The 12,575-nt window shown below is 37.0% G+C and overlaps 1 pseudogene; it reads right to left on the bottom strand.

The window, feature by feature from the left end:
* Positions 1–11,037: 11,037 nt before the first annotated feature.
* Positions 11,038–12,304, bottom strand: LOC125663309 (uncharacterized; annotated as a pseudogene).
* Between the last annotated feature and the right edge of the window lie 271 nt (positions 12,305–12,575).

The raw sequence follows: 12,575 nt of genomic DNA, 5'->3' as shown, positions 1-12,575 counted from the left end.
TTCTGACTCCCACATCATGACGTCTGCAAGAATTGTCAAACCCGCTATGACAACATTGCCCATAGTCGTTTATAATGCATTTACAGGGGATGCTTACTCCTCCTAGGCACCTGATCTCACCTCTGACTTCTAGATATCGGGGACTGGCGATTTAGAATCCAACACAAGAATTTACATATGTAACTTAGGTTATGTAATATAAACTGTCCTTCTCCACCGATACCATATAGAAGACTAAATGCGAAACAAGTATTTTAACATACGTATAATAAGCGATCATGTCGTCTTGATCAATTCGATATCGATGACACTCCACGCATTTACTAGATGTCTTAATTGTTTTTTATCAATTGAGGATCTCGGATTCCCAGCAAACAAATGCATGATATTGTACTAATGTTCCATATACAGGTACCACTATGTAATTATAAGATCAATATAATGTATTTGTTGAATACATGTACTAGTATATACTGTAGACTAGTAAATTCATATTGGTAAGAGGTATGCGAGTGTGACCGGTGGACAGGGGATGCTTACTCCTCCTAGCCACCTGATCCCACCTCTGGTGTGTCCAGGGGTCCGTATTTGCCCAACTGTATATTTTGTATTGCTTATAGGAGTTATGAAATTGACCATTGTTCGTTATCTTCACCTTTCACAGATAATTATAATTTCAAATTGTGGAGTATGGAGGAAATTGAAGACAAAGACTTTGACTGCCTGGTTTCTACAACTAACAATTAAAAGGATTACATACTAACTATGAAAAAGATTTAGCGGGTATGTTAAGGCAGGTCATGCTCCATTTGTGCACGTGTACTGCATTATTTTTAAAATCTGTCCTACACAGAGAGAGGGAGCTACTAACTCTTAAAAACTATTTTGGTTGTTTACATGAGAACATTTTGTATTATGACAACATGACAAACATGCGCTTCCGTATGACGTCATTGCATGACTGTTATAAATAGATGATGAATTTAAATTGATTTTATATTGTTTAACGTACGTCGAAGGTTTGCTTACGTCATCATTTTCAGGTACGCTAATCCTACGACCCAACGTCTTTTTACGTGCACATTCAATTGTGACGTAACAGTTGTCTGAATAAAGTATACATGGGTCATTGACTGAATATAAAGAACGTAATATTTTACCGAAATTATATAGATATTACCAACAGTTATGATCGAAGTAGAACATGCTTCGTTTAAATTTGTTAAGTTTTCCTTTGGTGCAAATTTTCGGTTAGTAATAGGTTTTATCCTGTTACTGTATAAAGTTTAGCAGCAGACAACTGGGAAGGGGGGTGGGCAGCTGACGGTGCTAGGCGATTTTAGAACAACCCGGAAAAAAATCGGACGGGGTTTCCCCAGTTTATGAAAGTTTTATTCAGAGATTTGACGCGTTTATGGCGGACATTTGAAAATGGCGAGTTCATAATTTTATTCCTAACCCATCATACAAATTTCGTGAAGATCGGACAACGTTGAATGATTAAAAGCGTTGGGCAGGGATATCCTATAAAGAAATGTTTCAATGTGTCCTGCTGCAAATGTCTCTGAAAACATTTCCAGAACAACCCCCTCCCCCCACCTGGAAAAAATGAGCAGGAGCCTATACTTTAAAGCCCCCTCCCCCCCCCCCCCCCCCCCCAGAAATTTGACGTGCATTTGGGAGAGAAAGAAAGAAAGAAAGAGAGAGAGAGAGAATCAATCATATTTACAAATGAATGCCGGTATTGGGGAATAGCAAGTATTCTAGCAAAGTTGAACCTTACAACTGCCCTCCTCAAGCAGTGTTTGAAACTCGCTGTAGAATTAGCTAGACATGCAGGGCTGACTGCTTGTAAAAGTTGTTAGCCCTGCCAAAGACTTACGTGTCCTGAGAAAATAACTGCATTTTTCAAAATTAATTTTACATGTATTACTACATTTGTACATGCATCTATCTTCTAAAGAAGTACGATGGACCTAATTCGTTTCTAGTACATTATATTTTATTGAAATTTTGATATACGGTAGAATATGCAGTTAAATGTACTAAATTGACAAGGTCTGTCCATTTTGTTACAGGTTCAATAATGAGGTTGATTCATCTAAATTTTATTTAGCGGAAATTTTATCGCGTCCGATCGGGCGTCTATACCAAGAAATTTATTCGCCCGTGGTAAAATTTATGCGTCTCGGGCGGTCGGGCGCACGGTTATTTTAAACACTGCAACGGGCTCAAGACTCTAAATGTAAAAAGAACAAAAGAGTGAAGTTAGTCGAAAATTTAAAAAAGTAGCTGACGTTTCAAGTGAATCTGCAATACAAATTTAAAATAATTATAATTTCAAACCGCGTTCATGTTTTTAAGGGGTTGTTTGTCTTGGGAAAGTGAGCATTTATATGTGTTTGTGAGGTGTGTGTGTTAAATAAACATAAATATATTGTAAAATAGAAACAACCTTAGTTGTATTTCTGGTTAGAATATTAAGACATGATTAAACTATTTGAAATTAAAAATTCAATCTTAATGAGATTCAAAAATAAAATTATACTATCATATTAGTTTATTCATTGTTAATGTATGACATGTATTTTGTAAATAAATGATTCAAAAGCAGGAGTCAATATTTAAAATTATTTGGGGTTCTTTTTGAAGTGATGCATGAAAAGTAATGAATGACGTTGTTGAATTGACGTCGCGAATAATTGTAACGTTATATGTTTAAAATAATTTAATTCTTACTGTATCCTTGTCTCTAATTGGTCAAATTCCAATTGAGGAACGCAGGTTATTTTTCTATAACCTGGTTGGTATGGGGACACCTCCCCTTCCCCCTTGAAAACCAGAAGCCGGAGCTATTTTTTCTTCTCTCTCTAAATTTACATCGCAGCACTGTTTTCAGCCTTCTATGGAATAGAAAGTCAACGTGTACAATAAGAAACTTCGGTTTGATACACATACTGTTTTATTGTTGTCAATTATATACTTGTACGCTAATCACTGTTATAGGCCTAAAACAGAGTTAAAAGCCGCAAATTATTGCATTTTCTGATATTTGAAGATTCACTTTGGGTAGATCTAGGCCTAAACAATGCAATTTCCCGTATTTTCTCAATCTGTCGGAGATGAGCGACTTCAAAGTCGATCTCTAAAGGGCAGCGAAATACGCATTGCATTGCATGCATAGTCTACACATATTTTCCGTCATGACAAACTTCACCTTCGGTACAATAATTTAATAAATAGGCTAGGCTCTGTTGAACTAAGTAAGACAAATTGACAACGAGTTAAGATGGCGACCTTCGCAGCCACATGTAGACGCGTCGTCGTTGTTGCTAAGTGAATAATTGCGTGGCTCAGTTGACTTGTATTTTTCCGAGTTTATGTACATTTTGATAAACGAAGGTTAGTATATTTGTCTCCTGCATTAAACAAGAGGTACTGTGAGCAATGCTCACTAAGAATACCCCCCGCTTACCCCAATCTCTCAAAGGGTGTTGTTAATAGGTATAAATTACCTCTTTCCTGAGTGTAAAAATATGGTATGCCTTTGTAGAAGAAAATGGAAGATATAGTCCGAACACAAATCCATGGCGTAAACCTATAATTTTGACCTTGAGATCAAAGGTCAAGGTCATAGAGAGGTCATGAATGTACATGACACATAGTCTCATGGTGATACACCCATGCCTTATGGTATGACTATGTCAAAACTCTATAATCAATTTTGACCTTGAGGTCAAAGTTCAAGGTCATATATAGGTCGTGAAGGTACTCGACACATCGTCTCATGGCGATGTACTCATGTGTCAAATATGGGATGCCTATGTCAAAGAACAAAGAAGTCATGACCCTGACACGAATCCATTGTAAAAACCTCTAATTTTGACCTTGAGGTCAAGGTCATATGGAGGTCATGAAGGTACATGACACATCGTCTCATGATGATACAGTCATGTGTCAAATATGGTATGCCTATGTCAAAGAACAAAGAAGTCATGGCCCTGACACGAATCCATTGTAAAAACCTCTAATTTTGACCTTGATGTCAAGGTCATATAGAGGTCATGAAGATACTCGACACATTGTCTCATGGTGATCCACCTGTGTGCCAAATATGGTTAGCTGCAGAACTGTAGCTCTCTGAAAAAATATTTTGACATAACAGAGAGCTACAGAGCCACCCCTTATACAAACCTTCGATTTACGGCGCACAAAAAGCTGCGCACGGTTGAGGCCTTATATCGTTGTATTCTTGAGTTGCTGTCTCATAAATTTAATATCAAAAAATTCTTAACATATTTTCCTACTATACTTGTGTCTAAACATACCTTCAAATATTCATTAAAGCCCCATACGACCTGAAAACTCCCAGCTTCAAATGATTTCGTGTTGACGTAGCCATGTTAGGTAGCCGGGTCAATTCGTACCCTGTTGTTGTTGGTGTATATTCATAAAATTCGTTATATGTTATGTATTCGCTCTTCATTTATCATCAATACGAATAATTTATAGAAATTAAAAAAATAAAGTTTTTCTAAAGCTAAAATAAGCTCTTGATTCATGAAAATGCTACTAAAGTCCTTAACACTCGTGTGGCAGGGATGGAGACCGGACCAGACTAATGAAAGCCGCATTGCCGTGAGTTTAGCTATTAGAATAATTATTATTTAAAAGCACTGGGATGATACATTATTTGAAATATTTAGCTAGAATATTTGTGGGGATATGAATTCACATCTAGACGTTATTGTGCAAGTATGGAAATTAACCTGGATTCGAATTGACCCGGCTACCTAACATGGCTACGTCAATAAACGAAATCATTTGAAGCTGGGAGTTTTCAGGTCGTATGGGGCTTTAATGAATATTTGAAGGTATGTTTAGACACAAGTATAGTAGGAAAATATGTTAAGAATTTTTTTAATATTAAATATATGAAACAGCAACTCAAGAATACAACGATATAAGGCCTCAACCGTGCGCAACTTTTAGTGCGCCGTAAATCGAAGGTTTTTATAAGGGGTGGCTCTGTAGCTCTCTGTTATGTCAAAATATTTTTTCAGTGAGCTACAGTTCTGCAGCTAAAATATGGTATGCCTAAGTCAAAGAACAAAGAAGTTATGGCCCGGACACGAATCTGCACAGACAGACGGACAGACAGACAGAGTGATTCCTATATACACCCCCCCCCCCCGAACGAAGTTCGGGGGGTATAATTATAAGGAATGACTTTAATTCTGGGACAAGTTATACGAGGATAACCTGGTTTGGGTCAGTTTACGATTTTTTATAATCCGCTTCTTCCTTAAAAAAACTGCTGCTTGGATGGTTTATATCAAACTTTGACATTTGTAAATGCATCTAATGCAGCATGCCTTTTAATTTTCGAGAGTATGCAAAGATATAAGTTGATCCCAACACTTTTCTGAACTATCAATGATTGATTAAATATTGTTTTAACGTCCCTCTCGAGAATAGCTCATGCATATGGAGACGTCACCACTGCCGGTGAAGGGCTGCAAAATTTCGGCCTATGCTCGGCGCGTATGGTCTTTGAGCAGGGAGGGATCTTTATCGTGCCACACCTGCTGTGACACGGTAACTCGGTTTTTTGCAGTCTCATCCGAAGGACCATCCCATTTAGTCGCCTTCTACGGCAAGCAAACGGTACTGAGGACATATTCTAACCCGGATCCCCACAGGATGAACTATCAATGTAATAGGAATATAAATATATAAACTTCAAATACCGCATTGAACTATATATTGTTGCACTTCTACATTTACTGCAGCTGGGTCCAATACACATGTAATACATAAAAATAAAGATTAAGATAGAGGGCTCACGGAGAATGTGACCGGTTAACAGGGGATGCTTACTACTCCTATGTTCCTGATATCACCTCTAGTGTGCCCAAAGGCCCTTGTTTGCCCTTCTCATAATTTGTATTTTACTGACTGTTAATACAATTACTATTCATTACAAAAAGTTTTAAAGCCGCTTTGGATGACCAATAGTCCATTTCACAAACTACAGCATAGTCTTTAAATACATAATAATAATGATGATAATAATAATGTCTATTAAAATATGCCCATGGAAACAACAGTAGGGTCTATAAATGCTTTGTACACTTCTCACTTTCAAAAAATCAACAAGAAAATGCTATGTTCCAAGTTGAAATGTAAATGTAATATTTGAACAAATGTTTTGATTGATCATTACTAAATATTTTTATCATTTATTTGACATTATTCAGAGGCAAACCATTATTCCAAAAGTAATTTTCTATTTGCTACATATCTAGAACATGCCATGAAATTCTAAAACAGATTGAAGTTGGCTAGTTAGCATGCAGTAACCCTGGGATCTTTGTATTTCACGTGACTGTTAATGATTTCGCCATTACTGAGCAATTTACTGATAAGGTCATTGTAGAAATGTTCGTAACGATTTACATATTGTAAAAATGACCCCCCCCCCCCCCCCTGCGATGCTTAAACTGTAATAATGCATAGCAACATTTTAGGAAAATATTCAATGCGAGTCATTGGAAGAATATTATCTATAATTATAAATGCACACATATGTCAATGTATAACAGTGACAGTAAAAGTAACTTCACATGGTTGATACTACTGCTAATTGATATTCATACCCAAGAGCAATAAAATTAAATGGTTTTCATTATTTTCAACTGTTGTCAAATACGCAAACTCCAATTGGTGCACCAGTGTCCCCGATTTATTTAAATATTTCATGGCGACAGGATACCGTAATAAACAGTGGGAGGAAACGAACAATGTACAGTTATAAGTATATAAAGCGACTGTAAGTCAGACAGCAGGTAGTGAAGACTTCTGTCGTGGACTGAGAGTTTTTCTGATCATTACTTGAATTCACCTGTGCTAATAATTGTACTGGGTCTCTTACGGACAGAATGAACGTCATTCGCTACTTTCTGTATTTCGTCCTATGTACTTTGTCAAAAGCAGACGTGATATCTCAACATTACACGATGGATCCCTCACTTGACAGCAAGGTGTCGAATATCAGCCTGATGAAAAAATATCATTCAAAATCCCTCATTGAGTGTTCCGCTATGTGTGGTGAATTTTGTGCATGTTTTGGCTTTAATTCCCAACTAAAGAAGTGCCGTATCCTTCAGTCATGTGACCGATCAGACATGACTGTTGATGAAACAGGATGGAGGTACTTTTGCCCCGACGGTATGTTGTCTCACAACTCTCGTTTTTCTTCTTAACTTCTCAATTGCGCGCTTTAATATATTGCAAAGGAATTTAGTGTGTGTCCCTTCATATTCTTTCTATCTATCCATCCATCCATCTATCCATCCATCCATCTATCTATCTATTTATACAACCGCCGCTAGAGGTCGATAGGTTAGAGCGTTCGCCCCACATGCGGAAGGCCGGGATTAGAATCCCAAGACCCTAAAACAGGTAGTGACAGTTTCAATCGCCAGACGCTCGGTATCAGGTTCAAGTGAATGTCAGGGTTCCTCGAAGATGACCTTAGAAACTGATGTCCGTGTCACAGTAGGTGTGGCACACTAAAGAACCCTCACTGTTCAATGGTCGTAAGCGCAGAACAAAGGCCTAAATTTGTACCCTTCACCGGTCTTGGTGACGTCTCCATATGAGTGAAAAATCCTCGAGTGAGACGTTAAATAAATACAATCAATCAATCATATATATATATATATATATATATACTATATCCCAGAAAGCGTTCTCCAAATAATATAATCCTATATCCGAAAAAAGTAAGTAAGTAAATTTTATTTAAAGTCGGCACTGTTACAATAGTAACAGATAACATGATATCTACAGAGCTCTTAAACCGACTATCACAGGCAAAATAAAATATCACAAGATAAGCATGCACAAAAACAATATAAATACATATTTACACGCATACTGTATAGCTAGACAGTTTCAGAAGTTAAGAATGAAATACAAATCAAACAAAAGTTTTTCACTATAAAATTTAAGCATTAAATTCAAACCACAGCATTAAGGATTGTTAAGAAGCACTATAACTGTTATATGTAAAATAAGGAAAAATATGATAATAATAAAATAAATAATATATATAGCAGTTTACAGTAAATAAGTTACAAGGTATACAAATAGAAAAGGTTTAAGAAGATGAAATAAAAATGAATCTTTCAAAAGACAGAACAAAAAATAAAAATTAAACATTAAAATTAAACGAAAGCTAAAATGTTAAATTCGGATGAGTTTATTGTTTTATATTTGTATAGTATAAACCTTTTTCATCAGCAAAAACATGTGACTGTATTCCGTTTTGGAAGCTGTCACGACGTCACGAAGTGACCTAATTTGTAGCTGTATAGGGAAACAGCTGTAATAGAATGAAAATAAGTTTTGGTTTTGTGGATGGTTTCATCGTTCACCTGATCAAGTTATAGGGCTCACAGATTGTGTGACCGGTCGCCAGGGGTTGCTTAATCATCATTGGCACCTGATCCCACCTCTGATATGTGTATTCGTGTCAGGGTCATGACTTACTATGTTTCAAAACAAATTTTTTTGACCTCTGAGGTTATCATCAAACATCTACGAAGATATACACTTTATTTCTTGAATATATCAACACCGACTAGTTCATACCTTAGTACTAAATTACGTAAGAGCCCTTTTTGATCGGAACTGCTCATTTGATTTTATTGACGCAAACATTATATATATAAAAAATTGGTCTCAAACACAATTTAAACGTCAAGAACATGTATTCTGAGAATTATACAATTGATATATTTGTTAGTGCGTCCTTTCTTTGTTGAAACATTGGAAAAGTTGGTGCTGAATTGATTGTAGATTGTAGAGATTACCTTCCCAGTATATTGCATGCTATACGATTTAAAATATGAATGTAAATATAGAGAATTAAAATTCATCTACACGTGCATTAGTAAAATATTTCAATACCTGTCTGAATCCATGTAAATTATATTAAGGCCATCATTAAAAATGTTTTTGTTTGATGTACTCCGACCCACATTTTTCAAGTCAGGTAGGTAGGTCGGCATTTTTTTTTTTTTTTGGTTTTTGAAAATCAGATTTACAAATTTTCTGATGTTTTCATTAAACACATAACGCTGCCAGACAGAATAGAGTTTAGGACATTCATATTGTACACATTGTATATAATACACGTAAATCTTCCAATGTCTTCTGAAATTTACTCAGGACGTTTTGCATTCGTCACGGATGAGGACCTCTATAGTTGTTAATAAATAAATTAACACCCCTTTTTGTTACCATCAGTCGATTCCGACATTCATAATAGCAATCACTTAAACACTTTAATGTGATCCATGAATATCCAAGTGAACTGCATGATGACAGCAATTTACAATAAGTTTTGATATTACCCAATATAATTTTAATGCAGACTTTCCCGCATCGTTCAAATTGTTTTGACGATCGTGTTCCATTCGTATGTCTCAGTTTAAGAGCAAAGTAAAAGTGCCGTTCACCTATTAAATCGTCATAACATTTAGATAATCCAAAATCAAAATAATATGCGTGCCTTTTCAGAAATATAGACCATCAACTTAAGCGCCGACTTGTGGTCCGCCATAATTTTGGTGCGCTATCCCACGTGATTTTTTTATCTAAATAACATGCATGGCTTTCAAACTTTTGTACATAAATACGATCAGGCCTCGACGGGGGAGTTCGTAGCTCCTTGTTCTATCTTGCTGGTAGATAATGTGGTAATTTGGAGCTGTGATGCGGTATATTTGATCGTTCACATAGAAATTTTTTTGAAAAGTTCCCGGATTAACAAATGGTCATTATCAAAGTGAAAGTAGAACCGAAAGATGCCCTAAGGACATTTTGATATCAAGAATTCTGTAAAACAACTAGTCCAAATAAAAAAAAATGGCATTAAGTTTAATACTAATTCGAAGAATGTCTATTTTCCAGGGAGCAAATAAAAAAAAAAAACCTAAAATTTCCAAGTGCGGAAAAAATGATCGGGTCGGGGCAAATTTCACGGGTCGGTCGGAGTACATCAAACAAATCAATTTTTATTTTAAGCCTAATATTAATCAAATGAGATGTATTCTAACATGGTAAATCTAAACAAATAGAACACCGTGCCACTTCAACATCATATATGCTGCAAATATACTTTCAACGTGTTCGGTGCAGTTGTGCGTAAATATGTTTTGATTGTTTTGCTGTTTTCCGCCACACTCAACAATTTTTCATTTATCTGGTGGCGCCCAGTTTTTGTTAGTGGAAGAGAGAACCCAGATACAATGTACATGGGAAGAGACCACCGACGTCTCGCATGTAAACTCGGAAACTTTCTCACTTACCGGCGTGAGCGGGATTCCAACCCGCTCCGACCAGAGGTGAGAGGCCGTGTGATGTTGAGCGCGATGCTCTAACCACTCGATCACAGTAACCCTTCAGTTGCGCGTAAAAATACAAGTACATGTAAACGAAGAACATGCAATACAAAGTATGTACAGTCTACCTCAGAAATGTTGTCTGCTTTAATACTATTTATACATCATTGTGACACGATTTGGTAGCATTTAGTACAGAAATAACCTATTCTGTAACTGTGATACTGAACACTTGTGAGGGACGGGTATCATGTAAATGAGGAGACGTAAGTGTTCCAAATATATCTTTAATACAGCACAGGTATACCTGAACTACTGCCAACTTTTAATAGTAGAAAAACTTGCATGAATTTTAATGCAGCTATTTGGCATAAATGACAACAGAGTCTGAACGAAAACAAAATGTCAAAACAATCCTTAATTTCCAATACTGAAATTAAAATTACAATTGGCAAAAACTGTCTTGTTTGAGTTAGCAAGGTCCTGCAAAATACGAACTTCTCCATGTTCACATTTCACTTTCTTCAGCGGGGGGCTCAACATATTATGATTTCACAGACACTGATTTGCTCTGGGGTGGATCCATAATTTTCGAAACTTCCACTTCCATTTGTTCTGCGCTTGTTTACCCCAACCAACTGAAACGTATCTGAGCTTCATCCGTGGGAGGTAGTAGTCGTCTGTAAAATGCACCGGTATTCCCCAGTGACCCCAAATGCGGCTCGAAGTAGTCAACAATGCAACGATCTCCTACAATATAAATGAAATCAATGAAGTTCAACTCAACTGTCCAAACATTTGTGTGTGTATGGTGGTGGGGGTATTGCAACAAAAACTAATGCTATTGTTTTAATAATCCAAGATTCTGACAGGCAATGGTGATCTTGACCAAAGATATGAATAATAAGAAGTTTCATTGTATGAATGAAAATAGAAATTGCTACATTCAATTTCAGTACTTACCAGGCGGAGAATGGTGTTTAAGGTTTTTAGACTGCACATTGAGGTGTCCTAAGCCGCCCTTATAAGTTTTCGTGGCCCTCCATGTGAACTGGATGTCTCTCCCATGGCTATCCTCGCTGATCTTGAATTGCTCGCAATGTAAATCATGGTGTCCATCATGTCCCCGAAGTCCAAATATTTTGCACGTATAAAAGAATACGGCATGTTGCAGCTGTTCAGCCGTTTCTCTTCCAAACACATGTTTTAGCCACAGTGTTTCCTCATCTTGTAGTAGAACAAGGTCTGCCTGCTTAACATCACATCCCAATCCTTTGTCTATTAAGGATTTCATCCTTGCGTCAACCAATTTCCGGAATTCAGCGAACTCTCCATTAGTCTCATCTAGGAAAGTCTTGTCGTAAACGCCGTTATCCTTTAAAAATCGTAAAAGCCCGCACAGTATCAGGTAAATAAATCTTGGTGGATATTCAGTACCATTCCTCTTCCGCGCCTCCATAACGAATCGTCCTAACCAGAACTCATTTGCTGTGACGTCATTTGATTTAACTCTGGAATATTTTCCCTTCTGCTGACACGCCATTTCTCGAACAAATTCATTACCCATTTAGCGTTATTTTTTGTGTTCACGTGTTCTTGGTCTTTAAGCAAATTCTTTTTCTCAATATCACTCACTGGTGGACCAAAACGGCTTTCGTCCCGATCCGGACTAGACCTATCGATCTCCATGGCACCAGAAGCAAGGGTCTGGGGGGTAATGAGAGATCCAGCAATCCCTCAAATACAGCATTTTCCGATTCCAACGCTTCACATGCTTGCGATAGCGTAATATCATCAATTTCATTGATCAAATACTCGTCAATCGGTGGCAGGTCCAAGTCAAAATCAAATCCAAGATCGAACTCGCTATTACGCCTAGGGTTTCCTTCCATCCTGGCTGAAATTTCCGCGCTCTCTGATACTTTCACACGCGTGATGAATTGACTAAAGTTATCTGATTGGTTGATCAATCAAAGGATCATGTTAAAATTCAAACATCGTTTAGGGGTCGCGTCACATAGCTGTCGCTCTCGCCTTAAGCCCCGCCCTGTATCTCCAATACAGTAGAAAACTCATACTCTAAATATAACATATTCACAATATATTACCCCCCCCCCCCAAATACATTGATTTTTAAAAAGATTTTCAATTTGTGTTTGCATG

Source organism: Ostrea edulis, chromosome 8 (assembly GCF_947568905.1).
Source record: "Ostrea edulis chromosome 8, xbOstEdul1.1, whole genome shotgun sequence".
NCBI classification, from domain to species: Eukaryota; Metazoa; Mollusca; class Bivalvia; order Ostreida; family Ostreidae; genus Ostrea; species Ostrea edulis.
The sequence above is the reverse complement of the archived record's forward strand: the minus strand, read 5'-3'. Positions and strand labels throughout refer to the sequence as shown.